This window comes from Mytilus californianus, unplaced genomic scaffold (genome assembly GCF_021869535.1).
Source record: "Mytilus californianus isolate M0D057914Y unplaced genomic scaffold, xbMytCali1.0.p SCAF_4, whole genome shotgun sequence".
NCBI lineage: Eukaryota > Metazoa > Mollusca > Bivalvia > Mytilida > Mytilidae > Mytilus > Mytilus californianus.
The window spans coordinates 103,784,160-103,808,291 of record NW_026262690.1 but is presented as its reverse complement, the minus strand read 5'-3'; the positions used below and the strand labels follow the sequence as shown (position 1 = coordinate 103,808,291).

Genomic DNA, 24,132 nt, shown 5'->3' with positions numbered 1-24,132 from the left:
CCCTTCACCATGCCTGGTGAAAGGGGGGCGAATAGAACAGTGAAGGAACAGACTGTCCTTGTTGATGTTGGGGACAATAAAAATGTTTCGGCCTTGTCGGTTATAAATAGTGTAGAAGCAGAAGTTGGTGAAGGTGTAGTGGAGGCTTGTGTACCTAAAAGCGGAAACGTGTATGAAATAACACTTAAAGAACTAGAAGCTGTTGATTTGTTATGCGACACGGGGTTCAAAGTTAACAATGTGAAGTTTAAGCCAAACGCTGTATTTTCAAAGCAAAAAATGGTGAGCTTCCTTAATGTGTCGTATTATGTGACGGATGAAGAAATTACCAACAAACTTGAAGATTTCGGTGCCGAACTAATATCGCCTATTAAACGCCGAATGCATCCTGGCACGACCATTGCAGATGGTACAAGGTACGTGGTAGTAAGGTTCCCAGAATTTCGTCAAAGTCTACCGTACCGTATGAAATTTTGTACAGGTGTCAATTCGCACGAATACATAAGAGAATTACATGACAATCAGAAAAGGGTCTGCTCGAAATGCTTCGAATCCGGCCATGTTTATATTAACTGCCCTGACAATATGTGTTATCGTTGCAAAGATAGTGGTCATTTGGCTCGCAATTGTCCGAAACCACGCTGTGATAAGTGTCAGCGATATCCAGCCAGCTGTATTTGTGAACCTGTATGGGGTTATGATCGTCCTGATACTGAACCCCAAAATGACTCTAAAGCTGAAGACTCTAATGTCGAAAATGATAATGCAACTAATGATGAACAAATGGAAGAAGATGAAGAGGTTAAGAATGATGATCGTGATGATGTAGATGATGCGCTAAATTTAGATGACCGTGATGATTCAACAGATGTAAAAGAAAATTCTGATGTTAATACTGCCCAAGATGAACTAAACCTAGATGAAAATCCTAACACTGATTCCAGTAACAATACTCCTGACGATGATGATGAACAAACTGAAGTTATGACAGTACATGAACATTCAAAAGACAATTTAATTGACAATGAAATAATTATTTTGCATAAAAAAGGGGGGTCCAAAAAAGTGAACGAGTCAGTTTCTCATGAGTCAAATGTTGACATAGTTGATTGTGATCATGACAAAATGTAGAGTCTTCGATTGCCAGTGAATCAGAAATGGAAATTACTGATGAGGAACTGGCTCGTAGTATGGGCAAAAAAAGAAGGCGTCGTTTAGTTACTAGCCCTAACCTCACCCCTGAGGACATTAAGAAGATGAAGTATAATCCTAAGTCTAAACTCTCCCCTAATAAACCAAGTTCAAGTTCATAGGTACATACCTTTATTGTTTATTTTTCTTGTTGATGGTAAATATTGTTAGCATAAATGCTAATGGTCTCAGAGATGTAACAAAGTTTCAGAATTTTACAAAATATTGTTCAGAAAATTATTTTGATATTGTTGGTATCCAAGAAACCTTTTGGGATGATGGTATTATTCCAAATATTGAAAAATTTTGGGAAGGAAAAATATATTTTTGTAATGGTGTAAACCTGAGACAAGGTGTTGCTTTTTTAGTAAGCAAAAGAGTACAAAATCAAGTGTCCGAAATTCAAAGTTTTGACGGTAGATGTATCCATATTTCCTTTAAACAGGATGATAAAACTATTGATATAATTAATTGCTATGTTCCAAACATTATGCAAGAAAAAAATAAGTTTTTTGAGAAACTTGCTTCTAGAATGCCGAATTCAGAAAATATAATTTTACTAGGTGATATGAATACATCTCTGTCAAATCTTGATCGTTGTGGTAAAACAGTACACACTCAAGATAAAGCATACAAAGAACTCACAAACATGTGTGACATGTTTAATTTGTATGATGTATGGCGAGCGAGAAATCAAAATGCACGAACCTTCTCTTGGCGTCGTATCGTTCAAAATGTCCTAATTCAAAGTAGAATTGACCACATTTTTATTCCGAAAGCATATTCACAATTCGTCAAAAACGTGTATTATAAACATAATACTTTCAGTGACCACTCTTTTGTCAATCTTAATATAGATTTTACTGAAATTGAGAGAGGCCCAGGGTTATGGATATTTAATAATTTGTTATTACATGACGAGGATTATGTCCAAAAAATTTCACGATTAATTGAAAAAGAAAAAAGTTGTAGACTTTTTGATGATGAGCCGCTTATTTGGTATGATAATTTAAAATTTAAAATAAAACAATTATCAAAATCCTATGCGCAAAATAAATCGCGTATTGAAAAGTCAGAATATTTTAAGCTTCAAAATGAATACGAAAAACTATCGTCTATGGCGGTAAATAATGTAAATTTTGATGTAAATAAGTTCGAAGAAATGAAACTAAAACTTAAAACATATGAAGATAAAATTTGTAAAGGTGCAATTTTGCGCTCAAAGGCCCAATGGGCTATAGACGGTGATAAAAGTTCTAAATATTTTTTGCAACTTGAAAAATATAAACAAAATAGTAACGCTATGAAAGAATTAAAAACAACCGAGGGCAAAATTTTAAAAACTACAGATGAAATTTTAGAAGAAGTACATAAATTTTATAAAGAGTTATACTCTAGTACAGTAATAAATAAAGATAAGGCAAAAGAAATTTTGGAATATATTTCTGAAAAAGTTTCTGATGAAGACAGTGAAAATTTAGAAACCGATTTAACTCTACATGAAATTAAATCGTCATTATTTGGCATGTCAAAAAATAAATCTCCGGGTCCTGATGGATTAACAGTTGCATTCTTTTGTAAATTTTTTCATTTGTTTGGTGAGATTTTTCTTAAAATTTTTAAAGTTATAGAAGAAGAACATATACTAACAAGATCCATGCGGCATGGTATAATAAACTTAGTTTATAAAAACAAAGGGGATAAAAATTTATTAAAAAATTTTAGACCGATATCCTTGCTTTGTGTAGACTACAAAATAATTGCTAGAATAATGTCCAATAGATTAAAATTTGTTCTGCCGAAACTAGTGTCTAGTTTTCAAACATGTTGCATATTAGGCCGTGACATTGCAGACACTACATCAAGTATAAGAGATATAATTGAAATAATTGAAAATGATGATTTAGAAGCCTATCTTATAAAAGTTGACCAGGAAAAAGCTTTTGATAAAGTTGACCATGACTATCTGTTTCTAGTTTTAGAAAAATTTGGTTTTGGTCCTAAATTTATGCAGTGGATTAAAATATTTTATAACAATGTAAACAGCAGTGTAAAATGTAATGGTTTCCTTACAAAGTATGTTAAACTTAATAATTCAATAAAACAAGGGTGTCCAGTTTCTGCTCTCCTCTATGTGTTGGTGGCAGAACCATTAGGTCAAGCTATAATTAAAAATGAAAATATTCAGAGTGTTAATATCCCAAAGTCAAATGTAAATGCTAAAATATTTCAACACGCAGATGACACAAATATTTTTACTTCAAATAAAAAATCTGTAAATGAAACTTTCAAAGTTCTTAATTTGTACAGTGAGGCTTCTGGAGCTAAAATTAATAGACAAAAATCTGAAATTATGAGTTTAGGTTCTGGCAGTATTACTGATTCAGAGTTAGATAAATTACAAATACAAAAATGTGAAAATGTAACAAAAGTCTTGGGCATATATGTTGGAAAGGATAAAGAGTTATGTGAACTTCTTAACTGGAAAGATAAAATAAAAAAGATAAAAACAATTTTATTCTTTTGGAATAAAAGAGAGTTAACTTTACCAGGTCGAGCTACAGTTTTAACTTCCCTTATAATGTCGAGGTTATATTATACTGTAACTGTATGTCCATTGCCGGAAAAAGTTAAAAATGAAATCCGTCTAATAAGGTCTTTCCACCATTCCGTGGAAAGACCTATTGGTTTTCTTCTGATTATTTTTTTTTTCTTCCGCCTAATTTTTTTCTTGCGGTGTATTTTTGTTTCAAAAGATGTCGCTTAGTTTTTTGGTATATGATATCATACAGTCTATACGCTTTTGAAACTGACCCTGTTTAACCGAACACTTTTCTTTGTAAGAGTTATCTCCCTAAACACTGTTTTTCTTGTTATGAGATCTCCTCCGCAACCATAAAAGAAAGCGACAAATTTATTTTTCCAAATTGCTCGTTATATCCTCAGGATGTTAGGTTTTATTTAGACTGAAGCTTTACGAAGACTCCATATGAGAGTTATTTCCCCTTTTGTATTTGATACATGTGAAATGTATTTGTAACTGGGAAACCATAAGTGATAGAGGCCTAGGGTCTTTTGATTTGAGGTCCTTGGTCCATAAAAATGAAAATGAGGTCAAGGTCAAAGGTCAAGGTCATGTTAAAAATTTTGATTTTGGCTTGTTATCACTAATTTTCAGAAATCTTATAAGATATCGACAGATTATTTACAGAATTGTTAGTTGCGACATGTCGTTACCAGTAAATTTGAGTTGAAAGGGTACGGAGACATTTAATGGGAGTTTTCTCCCCTTTTATATTCAAAATTACATGTATGGTGATATAACTCATTCATCTTATATAATTGAGACCTAGGGTCTTTTGATTTGAGGCCCTTGTTTCATGACCTTTAAATTGGGGTCAAGGTCAAAGATTAATTTGACGTTCTTTTTTTTTTTTTCTTCCGCCTAATTTTTTTCTTGCGGTGTATTTTTGTTTCAAAAGATGTCGCTTAGTTTTTTGGTATATGATATCATACAGTCTATACGCTTTTAAAAATGACCCTGTTTAACCGAACACTTTTCTTTGTAAGAGTTGTCTCCCCAAACACTGTTTTTCTTGTTATGAGATCTCCTCCGCAACCATAAAAGAAAGCGACAAATTTATTTTACCAAATTGCTCGTTATATCCTCAGGATGTTAGGTTTTATTAAGACCGAAGCTTTACGAAGACTCCATATGAGAGTTATTTCCCCTTTTGTATTTGATATATGTGAAATGTATTTGTAACTGGAAAACCATAAGTGATAGAGGCCTAGGGTCTTTTGATTTGAGGTCCTTGGTCCATAAAAATGAAAATGAGGTCAAGGTCAAAGGTCAAGGTCATGTTAAAAATTTAGATTTTGGCTTGTTATCACTAATTTTCAGAAATCTTATAAGATATCGACAATTTTTTTTACAGAATTGTTAGTTGCGACATGTCGTAACACATAAATTTGAGTTGAAAGGGAACGGAGACATTTAACGGGAGTTTTCGCCCCCTTTATATCTAATATTAGCTGTATGGTAATATAACTCATTAACAATATATAGTAGAGACCTAGAGTGTTTTGAATTGTGGCCCTTGTTTCATGACCTTGAAATTAGGGTCAAGGTCAAAGTTTGAATTGACATTCTAGATTTTGACCTTTGCTTTAACTTTTCATGTATGCCTGATAAAGCTATGGTACTTTGTGCATTAAGTTGCAAGCCATATGACCTTGAAAAAATCAACTGGAAATGACCTTTTGTAAACCGGAAGTAGCTATTTCTTGTCCATATTTAATGTAAAAGTACATAGAACCATATATTTTTGGAATCAGTGTCAAGTAAACTATCAAATGATACCGGAAGTGACCTTTTTCAAACCGGAAGTAACAAATTATCTCCCTTATTTCAAACAAAAATGTATAGAAACCATATATTTTTAAATTCAGCGTATAATAAGCTATCATTTGGCGCTGAAAATTACATTTCTAACCGAGTTTTAATATTTTTTCACATCAAAATATATCGTTTCGGGTGGAAAGACCTTCAATTGTTCTCTGAACAATTGGTTTTTAATTGTTATAAAGTTTCTTTGGCAAAATAAATCACATTTAGTAAGATATCAAAGTGTAGTAGGTACAAAACTGGAAGGTGGATTAAACATTCCTGATATTTTTCTAAAAATGCAAGCCTTTAGATTAAAATTTCTTAAAAAATATTTGGATCCTGAATGTCAATCAATTTGGAAAGGTGCGTTTGATTACTTTATCACTAAAATCGATAATATGGATTTAAAACAAGATATTGTTTATACGCATTTAAATTCAAAACAGATTAAACACTTACCGCTTTATTATCAAGAAATGATAAACGCGTATTATAAAATAAAATCCAATTTCAAAATCGATTTTCAAGTGCAACATGTATATAATAATCCGCTGTTTTGTAATCCAAATATAACATGCAACTGTAAAATACTTCTGTTTGAAAAATTCATTCAAACCGGCTTGATACGGATAAAAGACATTTGCTATGAATTTATGCCGGGTTTCTTCACATCGAATTCAATAGATGAAATAATAAAACAAAAATTTCCTGATGAAAAAACAGAACAAATAAAAACAGCTTTCGAAAAAATCATACGATGTATTCCTGAAGAGTGGAAAGAACTATTAAAATCCGAAAATCCTCTGAATGTTGAGATTACTCCGATTGTTAAAATTTGTTTAGATAACGACAGAGAAATTCACCTTAGAAATGCTGTGACGAAATTATTTAACAGCCTTCTTCTGTCAAAATTTTTTGAAACGCCCTCTGCTGAAAAGCATTGGGCGGAGCAATATCCGTCTCTCAATTTCAAAAGTCTTTATTTGGTTGTCAATCAGAGTTGTTTACCTCCTGATTGTCATTGTTTAAACTATAGGATTGTCCATCGAGCTATTTTTACACTTGAAAAGTTGGCCAGAATAGGTCAGGCAGATACTGGCACATGCAAAACGTGCGGCCAGGGTATAGAAAATCTTAGTCACCTGTTTGTACATTGTCAAAAGTTCAAACCACTTCATGATTACCTGAAAGACATATTACACAACATTTTTATCAATTACCCGCCTGATATGGTTAATTCCATTGATTATGAACAGTTATTTTTACTTGATTTTGGAAACGTTCACAAGTTATTAATACTTACTTTTTAAATTTTTTCCTCAGTGTAGCCCGACTTTGCATATTCAAAACACGGAATTTAAAAGTTTTTCATGACAAAGACATAGATGCACTTCGTCTATTCGAGTACACAGTTAAAAAATACATTGAATACGCATACATGTATTATAAAATGACACAACAAAGACAATTATTTTACAAATATTTTTTAAACAATAACACTTTATTGGATATTCAAAATGACAACATAGTTTTGTTTGTCTAGCCGGTTACTTCAATTTGATTGGTTGTTAGAACAAAAGATCACATTCCAATGTAAAATTATCGATCGCACTTAGGTGTGTTCGACTTTTGAAAATATTTTGGAGTTGTCTCGCTTTCAATATATAACTTGTATTGAATTTGTCCACCGTCAATTCATATTCTTTTTTTGAAAAATGAATCACCATAAAATAAACGGGGACATATATGTTATATATATTTTAACTTTTAAACGTATATCATCTAGTTGTATTTTATTTTTACTAATGTAGGAGGATAACTACTAACAACTCTGTATATAGAAAATTCTCACCAATGAGGGATGTCTCATGGTGACAGTATGTATATATGTAATAAAAATTTTATTAATGATAAAAAAAGAGCATGAGACTCTTAATCTCAGGGTTGTGGGTTCGAGCCCCACGTTGGGCGGTTAATTTTTATTGTATCGGTTTGGCAATTTGGAAAAGGCATAAACATACACGATAACTGAAAACTAGTTACTTTTTTATTTACCAACTAATAGTTATTACACAGATTTCATAAACGGCGGTCTATATAAAAGTGCACGATTTCGTGCGGTCATTTAAACAAAGACATGCATTGATCACAGCTGCACCCGTGAAGTTCGTGCAAAAACTGCCTGTGGTGAGCATTTCAAAATCAGAAAACGAAATCGGACTCTGCATGCGGATGCCATTCAAATGTTGTGTACGCCCATTTAATTGAACCCAATTTGTCCACATTGAAACGAGTGTGGTTGATCATATTAAAGAATAGATACTTTGTGTTATGCCAGTTGACAATCAGGTCTATAAAAACTTTGTTTCAATAGATATTGATTGCAATTTTCTTTTCATTCCAGAAATAAAAAAGTATTCGTTAAGATATCTCATATTTGTTCATCGAAAACGTGTGCTGACTTTGACATTGTCGTGTGAATACGAATCGCTTTTAGTGGTCGGCTGTCGAAATTCCTCTGTAATGCTGCTTGCAAAAAGTCTCCGACCACGACGAGACTCGAACTCGCAATCTTCTGATTCGAAGTCAGACGCCTTATCCATTAGGCCACGCGGTCATAGCAATACATTCTGGCAAAATACAACTTAAACGTCGCGAATCAGGATAGCGTCATTTTCTTCCTCTCGGAATAATTTGCTCTTGACGTTTTCACACATGGTCAAGACAACACAATACTCAATTTGCAAGCTTAACGAATCATATTTATATGCTATATACTAGTAATGCATTATTACTGGTTCTTGAAAACATTGAAACAGTTTTCCGAGATTTTGGCGCCAACATTGTTTTCACACACGAGAGACAAAAAATCGACTTTCCAATATAAAATCAATGGAACTGATACAATAGTTGTTCGTTTGTTCTTTAGATGTGAAAAATAGCCACGAGCAAAACAGGTTAACGCAAATTACTAGGGCACTAAACGCTTCGCACAAATGACATCTACTTCTTTCAGATTAGCAAACATCTGCCCGGCTAGCTCAGTCGGTAGAGCATGAGACTCTTAATCTCAGGGTCGTGGGTTCGAGCCCCACGTTGGGCGGTTAATTTTTATTGTATCGGTTTGGCAATTTGGAAAAGGCATAAACATACACGATAACTGAAAACTAGTTACTTTTTTATTTACCAACTAATAGTTATTACACAGATTTCATAAACGGCGGTCTATATAAAAGTGCACGATTTCGTGCGGTCATTTACACAAAGACATGCATTGATCACAGCTGCACCCGTGAAGTTCGTGCAAAAACTGCCTGTGGTGAGCATTTCAAAATCAGAAAACGAAATCGGACTCTGCATGCGGATGCCATTCAAATGTTGTGTACGCCCATTTAATTGAACCCATTTTGTCCACATTGAAACGAGTGTGGTTGATCATATTAAAGAATAGATACTTTGTGCTATGCCAGTTGACAATCAGGTCTATAAAAACTTTGTTTCAATAGATATTGATTGCAATTTTCTTTTCATTCCAGAAATAAAAAAGTATTCGTTAAGATATCTCATATTTGTTCATCGAAAACGTGTGCTGACTTTGACATTGTCGTGTGAATACGAATCGCTTTTAGTGGTCGGCTGTCGAAATTCCTCTGTAATGCTGCTTGCAAAAAGTCTCCGACCACGACGAGACTCGAACTCGCAATCTTCTGATTCGAAGTCAGACGCCTTATCCATTAGGCCACGCGGTCATAGCAATACATTCTGGCAAAATACAACTTAAACGTCGCGAATCAGGATAGCGTCATTTTCTTCCTCTCGGAATAATTTGCTCTTGACGTTTTCACACATGGTCAAGACAACACAATACTCAATTTGCAAGCTTAACGAATCATATTTATATGCTATATACTAGTAATGCATTATTACTGGTTCTTGAAAACATTGAAACAGTTTTCCGAGATTTTGGCGCCAACATTGTTTTCACACACGAGAGACAAAAAATCGACTTTCCAATATAAAATCAATGGAACTGATACAATAGTTGTTCGTTTGTTCTTTAGATGTGAAAAATAGCCACGAGCAAAACAGGTTAACGCAAATTACTAGGGCACTAAACGCTTCGCACAAATGACATCTACTTCTTTCCGATTAGCAAACATCTGCCCGGCTAGCTCAGTCGGTAGAGCATGAGACTCTTAATCTCAGGGTCGTGGGTTCGAGCCCCACGTTGGGCGGTTAATTTTTATTGTATCGGTTTGGCAATTTGGAAAAGGCATAAACATACACGATAACTGAAAACTAGTTACTTTTTTATTTACCAACTAATAGTTATTACACAGATTTCATAAACGGCGGTCTATATAAAAGTGCACGATTTCGTGCGGTCATTTACACAAAGACATGCATTGATCACAGCTGCACCCGTGAAGTTCGTGCAAAAACTGCCTGTGGTGAGCATTTCAAAATCAGAAAACGAAATCGGACTCTGCATGCGGATGCCATTCAAATGTTGTGTACGCCCATTTAATTGAACCCATTTTGTCCACATTGAAACGAGTGTGGTTGATCATATTAAAGAATAGATACTTTGTGCTATGCCAGTTGACAATCAGGTCTATAAAAACTTTGTTTCAATAGATATTGATTGCAATTTTCTTTTCATTCCAGAAATAAAAAAGTATTCGTTAAGATATCTCATATTTGTTCATCGAAAACGTGTGCTGACTTTGACATTGTCGTGTGAATACGAATCGCTTTTAGTGGTGGGCTGTCGAAATTCCTCTGTAATGCTGCTTGCAAAAAGTCTCCGACCACGACGAGACTCGAACTCGCAATCTTCTGATTCGAAGTCAGACGCCTTATCCATTAGGCCACGCGGTCATAGCAATACATTCTGGCAAAATACAACTTAAACGTCGCGAATCAGGATAGCGTCATTTTCTTCCTCTCGGAATAATTTGCTCTTGACGTTTTCACACATGGTCAAGACAACACAATACTCAATTTGCAAGCTTAACGAATCATATTTATATGCTATATACTAGTAATGCATTATTACTGGTTCTTGAAAACATTGAAACAGTTTTCCGAGATTTTGGCGCCAACATTGTTTTCACACACGAGAGACAAAAAATCGACTTTCCAATATAAAATCAATGGAACTGATACAATAGTTGTTCGTTTGTTCTTTAGATGTGAAAAATAGCCACGAGCAAAACAGGTTAACGCAAATTACTAGGGCACTAAACGCTTCGCACAAATGACATCTACTTCTTTCCGATTAGCAAACATCTGCCCGGCTAGCTCAGTCGGTAGAGCATGAGACTCTTAATCTCAGGGTCGTGGGTTCGAGCCCCACGTTGGGCGGTTAATTTTTATTGTATCGGTTTGGCAATTTGGAAAAGGCATAAACATACACGATAACTGAAAACTAGTTACTTTTTTATTTACCAACTAATAGTTATTACACAGATTTCATAAACGGCGGTCTATATAAAAGTGCACGATTTCGTGCGGTCATTTACACAAAGACATGCATTGATCACAGCTGCACCCGTGAAGTTCGTGCAAAAACTGCCTGTGGTGAGCATTTCAAAATCAGAAAACGAAATCGGACTCTGCATGCGGATGCCATTCAAATGTTGTGTACGCCCATTTAATTGAACCCATTTTGTCCACATTGAAACGAGTGTGGTTGATCATATTAAAGAATAGATACTTTGTGCTATGCCAGTTGACAATCAGGTCTATAAAAACTTTGTTTCAATAGATATTGATTGCAATTTTCTTTTCATTCCAGAAATAAAAAAGTATTCGTTAAGATATCTCATATTTGTTCATCGAAAACGTGTGCTGACTTTGACATTGTCGTGTGAATACGAATCGCTTTTAGTGGTGGGCTGTCGAAATTCCTCTGTAATGCTGCTTGCAAAAAGTCTCCGACCACGACGAGACTCGAACTCGCAATCTTCTGATTCGAAGTCAGACGCCTTATCCATTAGGCCACGCGGTCATAGCAATACATTCTGGCAAAATACAACTTAAACGTCGCGAATCAGGATAGCGTCATTTTCTTCCTCTCGGAATAATTTGCTCTTGACGTTTTCACACATGGTCAAGACAACACAATACTCAATTTGCAAGCTTAACGAATCATATTTATATGCTATATACTAGTAATGCATTATTACTGGTTCTTGAAAACATTGAAACAGTTTTCCGAGATTTTGGCGCCAACATTGTTTTCACACACGAGAGACAAAAAATCGACTTTCCAATATAAAATCAATGGAACTGATACAATAGTTGTTCGTTTGTTCTTTAGATGTGAAAAATAGCCACGAGCAAAACAGGTTAACGCAAATTACTAGGGCACTAAACGCTTCGCACAAATGACATCTACTTCTTTCCAATTAGCAAACATCTGCCCGGCTAGCTCAGTCGGTAGAGCATGAGACTCTTAATCTCAGGGTCGTGGGTTCGAGCCCCACGTTGGGCGGTTAATTTTTATTGTATCGGTTTGGCAATTTGGAAAAGGCATAATAAACATACACGATAACTGAAAACTAGTTACTTTTTTATTTACCAACTAATAGTTATTACACAGATTTCATAAACGGCGGTCTATATAAAAGTGCACGATTTCGTGCGGTCATTTACACAAAGACATGCATTGATCACAGCTGCACCCGTGAAGTTCGTGCAAATGAAAAGTCGAGTGCACCTTAATCGGATATAGACGTGTAATTTTCTACTCTTGTTATTGGGTTACTATTTCTTGTGGATTTGGATATAACCAGCCGGGATAAGTAAATGTGACTACCTAACAGTAATGTAAGTTGAAATACTGACATTTTTGAGAATTATGCTGTGCGTATTTGTTGTTTGGTAACTTTACTTTTTGCTGTGAAACGTTGAGGTACTTAAAAGGGAAATCATAATGGAAAAATTGCCAAAGCCTTTAGTTGCGTTAATTAACAGTATCATAGATGAATATGAACAATTTACATGGAATTCCAATTACCTTGGTGACAAAATGAGAATTTCATTGGTTTGGACAAGGGGTGATTCAATACACATCAATAGAGGAATAAAGCATAAGTCCAGATCTAATAGAGACAGAGACAATAAAAGGATGAAAACATTGAAAGAAAGAATAGACAATACAGAAGACGACGTTGATAAGACACTTGATATTAACATCGATAATTCAGAAGTGGTAATGGATTCGGGTGATGATATGCTACACGATGGAAAGATCGATCTCCCATTAGTAGCCCCTAAACAAGTAAACATTACACCTGTAGTGAAAGTTGTTCAGCCGGGTAGTGTATCGCTGGACAAAACAATTAATAAGGACAATGAAATAACGGAAAGTATAGTGTGTCAAGGTTCGCGAACTGAACGGAATTTACACACGGATGTTAAGGATAAAGAAAATGGAGAAATAGATAAAATAAAAACTATCGCTCCGAAATTAATAATTACAGGGAAGAGTCCGTGTACAGATAGTCATTTTCAGAAAATAGTTTTTAGCAGACGATCAGAGGGAAGTTGTATTATAGGAAAATTAAAAAAGAGAGACACGGTAGTCATGTGTACTATAGGGAAACGTGGTGAATCTCGTCATATAAATTTAGAAACTGATAAAAAGGAATATGAAAACGCAATGTCTTACGTCAACAGATTTAGAGATATTAGAAAATCGGACGATGATGAAATTATTTGTTACGTTCGTGGTATTCCAAGGATGGAAAGATACGCAGAGATACATAGACTTTGTTTGTGGTGCTTTGATGAATAAACTGTTATCGGGGGGGGGGGGGGGGGGACAATACATGTTGAATACGTGAAATAATTCTAAAATAATTCTTGTGATGTATCAAAATTCTGGTCTGGAAACCAACCGTTTTTTGTTTAAACAACGAACATTAATTAAAATAGATCATTTGCGTATTTACACATTTTGAGTTTCTTTCATCCTTGTAATAGTTGAACTGTTGTTTTTTTATTGTTTTATTTAAAAATTGAGAAAAAGTAAAAAAAAAAAAAAAGAGTAGAAGATTTAAGTATACACAAGTTCATTATCAGAGAGTTATGTTAGGGAAAAAAATAAGTAAATATATAGATTGTAAAACTTAGAATATCATTCATTTCAGAGAAAGGACAGTAATTATTTACAATGTTTTCATGTATGTGTAATTGTAATTGTAATCTGTGATATGTATATACAAAGTGTGAATATAATAAAGATAAAAAAAAAAAGAGCATGAGACTCTTAATCTCAGGGTCGTGGGTTCGAGCCCCACGTTGGGCGGTTAATTTTTATTGTATCGGTTTGGCAATTTGGAAAAGGCATAAACATACACGATAACTGAAAACTAGTTACTTTTTTATTTACCAACTAATAGTTATTACACAGATTTCATAAACGGCGGTCTATATAAAAGTGCACGATTTCGTGCGGTCATTTACACAAAGACATGCATTGATCACAGCTGCACCCGTGAAGTTCGTGCAAAAACTGCCTGTGGTGAGCATTTCAAAATCAGAAAACGAAATCGGACTCTGCATGCGGATGCCATTCAAATGTTGTGTACGCCCATTTAATTGAACCCATTTTGTCCACATTGAAACGAGTGTGGTTGATCATATTAAAGAATAGATACTTTGTGTTATGCCAGTTGACAATCAGGTCTATAAAAACTTTGTTTCAATAGATATTGATTGCAATTTTCTTTTCATTCCAGAAATAAAAAAGTATTCGTTAAGATATCTCATATTTGTTCATCGAAAACGTGTGCTGACTTTGACATTGTCGTGTGAATACGAATCGCTTTTAGTGGTCGGCTGTCGAAATTCCTCTGTAATGCTGCTTGCAAAAAGTCTCCGACCACGACGAGACTCGAACTCGCAATCTTCTGATTCGAAGTCAGACGCCTTATCCATTAGGCCACGCGGTCATAGCAATACATTCTGGCAAAATACAACTTAAACGTCGCGAATCAGGATAGCGTCATTTTCTTCCTCTCGGAATAATTTGCTCTTGACGTTTTCACACATGGTCAAGACAACACAATACTCAATTTGCAAGCTTAACGAATCATATTTATATGCTATATACTAGTAATGCATTATTACTGGTTCTTGAAAACATTGAAACAGTTTTCCGAGATTTTGGCGCCAACATTGTTTTCACACACGAGAGACAAAAAATCGACTTTCCAATATAAAATCAATGGAACTGATACAATAGTTGTTCGTTTGTTCTTTAGATGTGAAAAATAGCCACGAGCAAAACAGGTTAACGCAAATTACTAGGGCACTAAACGCTTCGCACAAATGACATCTACTTCTTTCCAATTAGCAAACATCTGCCCGGCTAGCTCAGTCGGTAGAGCATGAGACTCTTAATCTCAGGGTCGTGGGTTCGAGCCCCACGTTGGGCGGTTAATTTTTATTGTATCGGTTTGGCAATTTGGAAAAGGCATAATAAACATACACGATAACTGAAAACTAGTTACTTTTTTATTTACCAACTAATAGTTATTACACAGATTTCATAAACGGCGGTCTATATAAAAGTGCACGATTTCGTGCGGTCATTTACACAAAGACATGCATTGATCACAGCTGCACCCGTGAAGTTCGTGCAAAAACTGCCTGTGGTGAGCATTTCAAAATCAGAAAACGAAATCGGACTCTGCATGCGGATGCCATTCAAATGTTGTGTACGCCCATTTAATTGAACCCATTTTGTCCACATTGAAACGAGTGTGGTTGATCATATTAAAGAATAGATACTTTGTGTTATGCCAGTTGACAATCAGGTCTATAAAAACTTTGTTTCAATAGATATTGATTGCAATTTTCTTTTCATTCCAGAAATAAAAAAGTATTCGTTAAGATATCTCATATTTGTTCATCGAAAACGTGTGCTGACTTTGACATTGTCGTGTGAATACGAATCGCTTTTAGTGGTCGGCTGTCGAAATTCCTCTGTAATGCTGCTTGCAAAAAGTCTCCGACCACGACGAGACTCGAACTCGCAATCTTCTGATTCGAAGTCAGACGCCTTATCCATTAGGCCACGCGGTCATAGCAATACATTCTGGCAAAATACAACTTAAACGTCGCGAATCAGGATAGCGTCATTTTCTTCCTCTCGGAATAATTTGCTCTTGACGTTTTCACACATGGTCAAGACAACACAATACTCAATTTGCAAGCTTAACGAATCATATTTATATGCTATATACTAGTAATGCATTATTACTGGTTCTTGAAAACATTGAAACAGTTTTCCGAGATTTTGGCGCCAACATTGTTTTCACACACGAGAGACAAAAAATCGACTTTCCAATATAAAATCAATGGAACTGATACAATAGTTGTTCGTTTGTTCTTTAGATGTGAAAAATAGCCACGAGCAAAACAGGTTAACGCAAATTACTAGGGCACTAAACGCTTCGCACAAATGACATCTACTTCTTTCCAATTAGCAAACATCTGCCCGGCTAGCTCAGTCGGTAGAGCATGAGACTCTTAATCTCAGGGTCGTGGGTTCGAGCCCCACGTTGGGCGGTTAATTTTTATTGTATCGGTTTGGCAATTTGGAAAAGGCATAATAAACATACACGATAACTGAAAACTAGTTACTTTTTTATTTACCAACTAATAGTTATTACACAGATTTCATAAACGGCGGTCTATATAAAAGTGCACGATTTCGTGCGGTCATTTACACAAAGACATGCATTGATCACAGCTGCACCCGTGAAGTTCGTGCAAAAACTGCCTGTGGTGAGCATTTCAAAATCAGAAAACGAAATCGGACTCTGCATGCGGATGCCATTCAAATGTTGTGTACGCCCATTTAATTGAACCCATTTTGTCCACATTGAAACGAGTGTGGTTGATCATATTAAAGAATAGATACTTTGTGTTATGCCAGTTGACAATCAGGTCTATAAAAACTTTGTTTCAATAGATATTGATTGCAATTTTCTTTTCATTCCAGAAATAAAAAAGTATTCGTTAAGATATCTCATATTTGTTCATCGAAAACGTGTGCTGACTTTGACATTGTCGTGTGAATACGAATCGCTTTTAGTGGTCGGCTGTCGAAATTCCTCTGTAATGCTGCTTGCAAAAAGTCTCCGACCACGACGAGACTCGAACTCGCAATCTTCTGATTCGAAGTCAGACGCCTTATCCATTAGGCCACGCGGTCATAGCAATACATTCTGGCAAAATACAACTTAAACGTCGCGAATCAGGATAGCGTCATTTTCTTCCTCTCGGAATAATTTGCTCTTGACGTTTTCACACATGGTCAAGACAACACAATACTCAATTTGCAAGCTTAACGAATCATATTTATATGCTATATACTAGTAATGCATTATTACTGGTTCTTGAAAACATTGAAACAGTTTTCCGAGATTTTGGCGCCAACATTGTTTTCACACACGAGAGACAAAAAATCGACTTTCCAATATAAAATCAATGGAACTGATACAATAGTTGTTCGTTTGTTCTTTAGATGTGAAAAATAGCCACGAGCAAAACAGGTTAACGCAAATTACTAGGGCACTAAACGCTTCGCACAAATGACATCTACTTCTTTCCAATTAGCAAACATCTGCCCGGCTAGCTCAGTCGGTAGAGCATGAGACTCTTAATCTCAGGGTCGTGGGTTCGAGCCCCACGTTGGGCGGTTAATTTTTATTGTATCGGTTTGGCAATTTGGAAAAGGCATAATAAACATACACGATAACTGAAAACTAGTTACTTTTTTATTTACCAACTAATAGTTATTACACAGATTTCATAAACGGCGGTCTATATAAAAGTGCACGATTTCGTGCGGTCATTTACACAAAGACATGCATTGATCACAGCTGCACCCGTGAAGTTCGTGCAAAAACTGCCTGTGGTGAGCATTTCAAAATCAGAAAACGAAATCGGACTCTGCATGCGGATGCCATTCAAATGTTGTGTACGCCCATTTAATTGAACCCATTTTGTCCACATTGAAACGAGTGTGGTTGATCATATTAAAGAATAGATACTTTGTGTTATGCCAGTTGACAATCAGGTCTATAAAAACTTTGTTTCAATAGATATTGATTGCAATTTTCTTTTCATTCCAGAAATAAAAAAGTATTCGTTAAGATATCTCATATTTGTTCATCGAAAACGTGTGCTGACTTTGACATTGTCGTGTGAATACGAATCGCTTTTAGTGGTCGGCTGTCGAAATTCCTCTGTAATGCTGCTTGCAAAAAGTCTCCGACCACGACGAGACTCGAACTCGCAATCTTCTGATTCGAAGTCAGACGCCTTATCCATTAGGCCACGCGGTCATAGCAATACATTCTGGCAAAATACAACTTAAACGTCGCGAATCAGGATAGCGTCATTTTCTTCCTCTCGGAATAATTTGCTCTTGACGTTTTCACACATGGTCAAGACAACACAATACTCAATTTGCAAGCTTAACGAATCATATTTATATGCTATATACTAGTAATGCATTATTACTGGTTCTTGAAAACATTGAAACAGTTTTCCGAGATTTTGGCGCCAACATTGTTTTCACACACGAGAGACAAAAAATCGACTTTCCAATATAAAATCAATGGAACTGATACAATAGTTGTTCGTTTGTTCTTTAGATGTGAAAAATAGCCACGAGCAAAACAGGTTAACGCAAATTACTAGGGCACTAAACGCTTCGCACAAATGACATCTACTTCTTTCCAATTAGCAAACATCTGCCCGGCTAGCTCAGTCGGTAGAGCATGAGACTCTTAATCTCAGGGTCGTGGGTTCGAGCCCCACGTTGGGCGGTTAATTTTTATTGTATCGGTTTGGCAATTTGGAAAAGGCATAATAAACATACACGATAACTGAAAACTAGTTACTTTTTTATTTACCAACTAATAGTTATTACACAGATTTCATAAACGGCGGTCTATATAAAAGTGCACGATTTCGTGCGGTCATTTACACAAAGACATGCATTGATCACAGCTGCACCCGTGAAGTTCGTGCAAAAACTGCCTGTGGTGAGCATTTCAAAATCAGAAAACGAAATCGGACTCTGCATGCGGATGCCATTCAAATGTTGTGTACGCCCATTTAATTGAACCCATTTTGTCCACATTGAAACGAGTGTGGTTGATCATATTAAAGAATAGATACTTTGTGTTATGCCAGTTGACAATCAGGTCTATAAAAACTTTGTTTCAATAGATATTGATTGCAATTTTCTTTTCATTCCAGAAATAAAAAAGTATTCGTTAAGATATCTCATATTTGTTCATCGAAAACGTGTGCTGACTTTGACATTGTCGTGTGAATACGAATCGCTTTTAGTGGTCGGCTGTCGAAATTCCTCTGTAATGCTGCTTGCAAAAAGTCTCCGACCACGACGAGACTCGAACTCGCAATCTTCTGATTCGAAGTCAGACGCCTTATCCATTAGGCCACGCGGTCATAGCAATACATTCTGGCAAAATACAACTTAAACGTCGCGAATCAGGATAGCGTCATTTTCTTCCTCTCGGAATAATTTGCTCTTGACGTTTTCACACATGGTCAAGACAACACAATACTCAATTTGCAAGCTTAACGAATCATATTTATATGCTATATACTAGTAATGCATTATTACTGGTTCTTGAAAACATTGAAACAGTTTTCCGAGATTTTGGCGCCAACATTGTTTTCACACACGAGAGACAAAAAATCGACTTTCCAATATAAAATCAATGGAACTGATACAATAGTTGTTCGTTTGTTCTTTAGATGTGAAAAATAGCCACGAGCAAAACAGGTTAACGCAAATTACTAGGGCACTAAACGCTTCGCACAAATGACATCTACTTCTTTCCAATTAGCAAACATCTGCCCGGCTAGCTCAGTCGGTAGAGCATGAGACTCTTAATCTCAGGGTCGTGGGTTCGAGCCCCACGTTGGGCGGTTAATTTTTATTGTATCGGTTTGGCAATTTGGAAAAGGCATAATAAACATACACGATAACTGAAAACTAGTTACTTTTTTATTTACCAACTAATAGTTATTACACAGATTTCATAAACGGCGGTCTATATAAAAGTGCACGATTTCGTGCGGTCATTTACACAAAGACATGCATTGATCACAGCTGCACCCGTGAAGTTCGTGCAAAAACTGCCTGTGGTGAGCATTTCAAAATCAGAAAACGAAATCGGACTCTGCATGCGGATGCCATTCAAATGTTGTGTACGCCCATTTAATTGAACCCATTTTGTCCACATTGAAACGAGTGTGGTTGATCATATTAAAGAATAGATACTTTGTGTTATGCCAGTTGACAATCAGGTCTATAAAAACTTTGTTTCAATAGATATTGATTGCAATTTTCTTTTCATTCCAGAAATAAAAAAGTATTCGTTAAGATATCTCATATTTGTTCATCGAAAACGTGTGCTGACTTTGACATTGTCGTGTGAATACGAATCGCTTTTAGTGGTCGGCTGTCGAAATTCCTCTGTAATGCTGCTTGCAAAAAGTCTCCGACCACGACGAGACTCGAACTCGCAATCTTCTGATTCGAAGTCAGACGCCTTATCCATTAGGCCACGCGGTCATAGCAATACATTCTGGCAAAATACAACTTAAACGTCGCGAATCAGGATAGCGTCATTTTCTTCCTCTCGGAATAATTTGCTCTTGACGTTTTCACACATGGTCAAGACAACACAATACTCAATTTGCAAGCTTAACGAATCATATTTATATGCTATATACTAGTAATGCATTATTACTGGTTCTTGAAAACATTGAAACAGTTTTCCGAGATTTTGGCGCCAACATTGTTTTCACACACGAGAGACAAAAAATCGACTTTCCAATATAAAATCAATGGAACTGATACAATAGTTGTTCGTTTGTTCTTTAGATGTGAAAAATAGCCACGAGCAAAACAGGTTAACGCAAATTACTAGGGCACTAAACGCTTCGCACAAATGACATCTACTTCTTTCCAATTAGCAAACATCTGCCCGGCTAGCTCAGTCGGTAGAGCATGAGACTCTTAATCTCAGGGTCGTGGGTTCGAGCCCCACGTTGGGCGGTTAATTTTTATTGTATCGGTTTGGCAATTTGGAAAAGGCATAATAAACATACACGATAACTGAAAACTAGTTACTTTTTTATTTACCAACTAATAGTTATTACACAGATTTCATAAACGGCGGTCTATATAAAAGTGCACGATTTCGTGCGGTCATTTACACAAAGACATGCATTGATCACAGCTGCACCCGTGAAGTTCGTGCAAAAACTGCCTGTGGTGAGCATTTCAAAATCAGAAAACGAAATCGGACTCTGCATGCGGATGCCATTCAAATGTTGTGTACGCCCATTTAATTGAACCCATTTTGTCCACATTGAAACGAGTGTGGTTGATCATATTAAAGAATAGATACTTTGTGTTATGCCAGTTGACAATCAGGTCTATAAAAACTTTGTTTCAATAGATATTGATTGCAATTTTCTTTTCATTCCAGAAATAAAAAAGTATTCGTTAAGATATCTCATATTTGTTCATCGAAAACGTGTGCTGACTTTGACATTGTCGTGTGAATACGAATCGCTTTTAGTGGTCGGCTGTCGAAATTCCTCTGTAATGCTGCTTGCAAAAAGTCTCCGACCACGACGAGACTCGAACTCGCAATCTTCTGATTCGAAGTCAGACGCCTTATCCATTAGGCCACGCGGTCATAGCAATACATTCTGGCAAAATACAACTTAAACGTCGCGAATCAGGATAGCGTCATTTTCTTCCTCTCGGAATAATTTGCTCTTGACGTTTTCACACATGGTCAAGACAACACAATACTCAATTTGCAAGCTTAACGAATCATATTTATATGCTATATACTAGTAATGCATTATTACTGGTTCTTGAAAACATTGAAACAGTTTTCCGAGATTTTGGCGCCAACATTGTTTTCACACACGAGAGACAAAAAATCGACTTTCCAATATAAAATCAATGGAACTGATACAATAGTTGTTCGTTTGTTCTTTAGATGTGAAAAATAGCCACGAGCAAAACAGGTTAACGCAAATTACTAGGGCACTAAACGCTTCGCACAAATGACATCTACTTCTTTCCAATTAGCAAACATCTGCCCGGCTAGCTCAGTCGGTAGAGCATGAGACTCTTAATCTCAGGGTCGTGGGTTCGAGCCCCACGTTGGGCGGTTAATTTTTATTGTATCGGTTTGGCAATTTGGAAAAGGCATAATAAACATACACGATAACTGAAAACTAGTTACTTTTTTATTTACCAACTAATAGTTATTACACAGATTTCATAAACGGCGGTCTATATAAAAGTGCACGATTTCGTGCGGTCATTTACACAAAGACATGCATTGATCACAGCTGCACCCGTGAAGTTCGTGCAAAAACTGCCTGTGGTGAGCATTTCAAAATCAGAAAACGAAATCGGACTCTGCATGCGGATGCCATTCAAATGTTGTGTACGCCCATTTAATTGAACCCATTTTGTCCACATTGAAACGAGTGTGGTTGATCATATTAAAGAATAGATACTTTGTGTTATGCCAGTTGACAATCAGGTCTATAAAAACTTTGTTTCAATAGATATTGATTGCAATTTTCTTTTCATTCCAGAAATAAAAAAGTATTCGTTAAGATATCTCATATTTGTTCATCGAAAACGTGTGCTGACTTTGACATTGTCGTGTGAATACGAATCGCTTTTAGTGGTCGGCTGTCGAAATTCCTCTGTAATGCTGCTTGCAAAAAGTCTCCGACCACGACGAGACTCGAACTCGCAATCTTCTGATTCGAAGTCAGACGCCTTATCCATTAGGCCACGCGGTCATAGCAATACATTCTGGCAAAATACAACTTAAACGTCGCGAATCAGGATAGCGTCATTTTCTTCCTCTCGGAATAATTTGCTCTTGACGTTTTCACACATGGTCAAGACAACACAATACTCAATTTGCAAGCTTAACGAATCATATTTATATGCTATATACTAGTAATGCATTATTACTGGTTCTTGAAAACATTGAAACAGTTTTCCGAGATTTTGGCGCCAACATTGTTTTCACACACGAGAGACAAAAAATCGACTTTCCAATATAAAATCAATGGAACTGATACAATAGTTGTTCGTTTGTTCTTTAGATGTGAAAAATAGCCACGAGCAAAACAGGTTAACGCAAATTACTAGGGCACTAAACGCTTCGCACAAATGACATCTACTTCTTTCCAATTAGCAAACATCTGCCCGGCTAGCTCAGTCGGTAGAGCATGAGACTCTTAATCTCAGGGTCGTGGGTTCGAGCCCCACGTTGGGCGGTTAATTTTTATTGTATCGGTTTGGCAATTTGGAAAAGGCATAATAAACATACACGATAACTGAAAACTAGTTACTTTTTTATTTACCAACTAATAGTTATTACACAGATTTCATAAACGGCGGTCTATATAAAAGTGCACGATTTCGTGCGGTCATTTACACAAAGACATGCATTGATCACAGCTGCACCCGTGAAGTTCGTGCAAAAACTGCCTGTGGTGAGCATTTCAAAATCAGAAAACGAAATCGGACTCTGCATGCGGATGCCATTCAAATGTTGTGTACGCCCATTTAATTGAACCCATTTTGTCCACATTGAAACGAGTGTGGTTGATCATATTAAAGAATAGATACTTTGTGTTATGCCAGTTGACAATCAGGTCTATAAAAACTTTGTTTCAATAGATATTGATTGCAATTTTCTTTTCATTCCAGAAATAAAAAAGTATTCGTTAAGATATCTCATATTTGTTCATCGAAAACGTGTGCTGACTTTGACATTGTCGTGTGAATACGAATCGCTTTTAGTGGTCGGCTGTCGAAATTCCTCTGTAATGCTGCTTGCAAAAAGTCTCCGACCACGACGAGACTCGAACTCGCAATCTTCTGATTCGAAGTCAGACGCCTTATCCATTAGGCCACGCGGTCAAAGCAATACATTCTGGCAAAATACAACTTAAACGTCGCGAATCAGGATAGCGTCATTTTCTTCCTCTCGGAATAATTTGCTCTTGACGTTTTCACACATGGTCAAGACAACACAATACTCAATTTGCAAGCTTAACGAATCATATTTATATGCTATATACTAGTAATGCATTATTACTGGTTCTTGAAAACATTGAAACAGTTTTCCGAGATTTTGGCGCCAACATTGTTTTCACACACGAGAGACAAAAAATCGACTTTCCAATATAAAATCAATGGAACTGATACAATAGTTGTTCGTTTGTTCTTTAGATGTGAAAAATAGCCACGAGCAAAACAGGTTAACGCAAATTACTAGGGCACTAAACGCTTCGCACAAATGACATCTACTTCTTTCCAATTAGCAAACATCTGCCCGGCTAGCTCAGTCGGTAGAGCATGAGACTCTTTGAAAAGAGTCGAGTGCACCTTACACTGATATAGACGTATATTTTGCTTGTCCTGTTTT

The 24,132-nt window shown here is 36.1% G+C and overlaps 25 non-coding genes across 25 annotated transcripts; 12 read left to right on the top strand and 13 right to left on the bottom strand.

Annotated features, from left to right (window-relative positions):
- Positions 1–8,125: 8,125 nt before the first annotated feature.
- Trnar-ucg (transfer RNA arginine (anticodon UCG)) lies at positions 8,126–8,198 on the bottom strand. The gene has a single exon. It is a non-coding gene; the product is annotated as a tRNA-Arg (tRNA).
- A 413-nt stretch (positions 8,199–8,611) lies between these two features.
- Positions 8,612–8,684, top strand: Trnak-cuu (transfer RNA lysine (anticodon CUU)). Its single transcript has one exon. It is a non-coding gene; the product is annotated as a tRNA-Lys (tRNA).
- A 573-nt stretch (positions 8,685–9,257) lies between these two features.
- On the bottom strand, positions 9,258–9,330 carry Trnar-ucg (transfer RNA arginine (anticodon UCG)). The gene has a single exon. It is a non-coding gene; the product is annotated as a tRNA-Arg (tRNA).
- Positions 9,331–9,743: 413 nt separating this feature from the next.
- On the top strand, positions 9,744–9,816 carry Trnak-cuu (transfer RNA lysine (anticodon CUU)). Its single transcript has one exon. It is a non-coding gene; the product is annotated as a tRNA-Lys (tRNA).
- Positions 9,817–10,389: 573 nt separating this feature from the next.
- On the bottom strand, positions 10,390–10,462 carry Trnar-ucg (transfer RNA arginine (anticodon UCG)). Its single transcript has one exon. It is a non-coding gene; the product is annotated as a tRNA-Arg (tRNA).
- A 413-nt stretch (positions 10,463–10,875) lies between these two features.
- Trnak-cuu (transfer RNA lysine (anticodon CUU)) lies at positions 10,876–10,948 on the top strand. Its single transcript has one exon. It is a non-coding gene; the product is annotated as a tRNA-Lys (tRNA).
- Positions 10,949–11,521: 573 nt separating this feature from the next.
- On the bottom strand, positions 11,522–11,594 carry Trnar-ucg (transfer RNA arginine (anticodon UCG)). Its single transcript has one exon. It is a non-coding gene; the product is annotated as a tRNA-Arg (tRNA).
- A 413-nt stretch (positions 11,595–12,007) lies between these two features.
- Trnak-cuu (transfer RNA lysine (anticodon CUU)) lies at positions 12,008–12,080 on the top strand. Its single transcript has one exon. It is a non-coding gene; the product is annotated as a tRNA-Lys (tRNA).
- A 2,391-nt stretch (positions 12,081–14,471) lies between these two features.
- Trnar-ucg (transfer RNA arginine (anticodon UCG)) lies at positions 14,472–14,544 on the bottom strand. Its single transcript has one exon. It is a non-coding gene; the product is annotated as a tRNA-Arg (tRNA).
- A 413-nt stretch (positions 14,545–14,957) lies between these two features.
- On the top strand, positions 14,958–15,030 carry Trnak-cuu (transfer RNA lysine (anticodon CUU)). Its single transcript has one exon. It is a non-coding gene; the product is annotated as a tRNA-Lys (tRNA).
- Positions 15,031–15,606: 576 nt separating this feature from the next.
- On the bottom strand, positions 15,607–15,679 carry Trnar-ucg (transfer RNA arginine (anticodon UCG)). Its single transcript has one exon. It is a non-coding gene; the product is annotated as a tRNA-Arg (tRNA).
- Positions 15,680–16,092: 413 nt separating this feature from the next.
- Positions 16,093–16,165, top strand: Trnak-cuu (transfer RNA lysine (anticodon CUU)). Its single transcript has one exon. It is a non-coding gene; the product is annotated as a tRNA-Lys (tRNA).
- A 576-nt stretch (positions 16,166–16,741) lies between these two features.
- Positions 16,742–16,814, bottom strand: Trnar-ucg (transfer RNA arginine (anticodon UCG)). The gene has a single exon. It is a non-coding gene; the product is annotated as a tRNA-Arg (tRNA).
- A 413-nt stretch (positions 16,815–17,227) lies between these two features.
- Trnak-cuu (transfer RNA lysine (anticodon CUU)) lies at positions 17,228–17,300 on the top strand. The gene has a single exon. It is a non-coding gene; the product is annotated as a tRNA-Lys (tRNA).
- A 576-nt stretch (positions 17,301–17,876) lies between these two features.
- Trnar-ucg (transfer RNA arginine (anticodon UCG)) lies at positions 17,877–17,949 on the bottom strand. The gene has a single exon. It is a non-coding gene; the product is annotated as a tRNA-Arg (tRNA).
- A 413-nt stretch (positions 17,950–18,362) lies between these two features.
- Positions 18,363–18,435, top strand: Trnak-cuu (transfer RNA lysine (anticodon CUU)). Its single transcript has one exon. It is a non-coding gene; the product is annotated as a tRNA-Lys (tRNA).
- Positions 18,436–19,011: 576 nt separating this feature from the next.
- Trnar-ucg (transfer RNA arginine (anticodon UCG)) lies at positions 19,012–19,084 on the bottom strand. The gene has a single exon. It is a non-coding gene; the product is annotated as a tRNA-Arg (tRNA).
- A 413-nt stretch (positions 19,085–19,497) lies between these two features.
- On the top strand, positions 19,498–19,570 carry Trnak-cuu (transfer RNA lysine (anticodon CUU)). The gene has a single exon. It is a non-coding gene; the product is annotated as a tRNA-Lys (tRNA).
- Positions 19,571–20,146: 576 nt separating this feature from the next.
- Trnar-ucg (transfer RNA arginine (anticodon UCG)) lies at positions 20,147–20,219 on the bottom strand. Its single transcript has one exon. It is a non-coding gene; the product is annotated as a tRNA-Arg (tRNA).
- A 413-nt stretch (positions 20,220–20,632) lies between these two features.
- Positions 20,633–20,705, top strand: Trnak-cuu (transfer RNA lysine (anticodon CUU)). The gene has a single exon. It is a non-coding gene; the product is annotated as a tRNA-Lys (tRNA).
- A 576-nt stretch (positions 20,706–21,281) lies between these two features.
- Positions 21,282–21,354, bottom strand: Trnar-ucg (transfer RNA arginine (anticodon UCG)). The gene has a single exon. It is a non-coding gene; the product is annotated as a tRNA-Arg (tRNA).
- Positions 21,355–21,767: 413 nt separating this feature from the next.
- On the top strand, positions 21,768–21,840 carry Trnak-cuu (transfer RNA lysine (anticodon CUU)). The gene has a single exon. It is a non-coding gene; the product is annotated as a tRNA-Lys (tRNA).
- Positions 21,841–22,416: 576 nt separating this feature from the next.
- Trnar-ucg (transfer RNA arginine (anticodon UCG)) lies at positions 22,417–22,489 on the bottom strand. Its single transcript has one exon. It is a non-coding gene; the product is annotated as a tRNA-Arg (tRNA).
- Positions 22,490–22,902: 413 nt separating this feature from the next.
- On the top strand, positions 22,903–22,975 carry Trnak-cuu (transfer RNA lysine (anticodon CUU)). Its single transcript has one exon. It is a non-coding gene; the product is annotated as a tRNA-Lys (tRNA).
- Positions 22,976–23,551: 576 nt separating this feature from the next.
- On the bottom strand, positions 23,552–23,624 carry Trnar-ucg (transfer RNA arginine (anticodon UCG)). The gene has a single exon. It is a non-coding gene; the product is annotated as a tRNA-Arg (tRNA).
- Between the last annotated feature and the right edge of the window lie 508 nt (positions 23,625–24,132).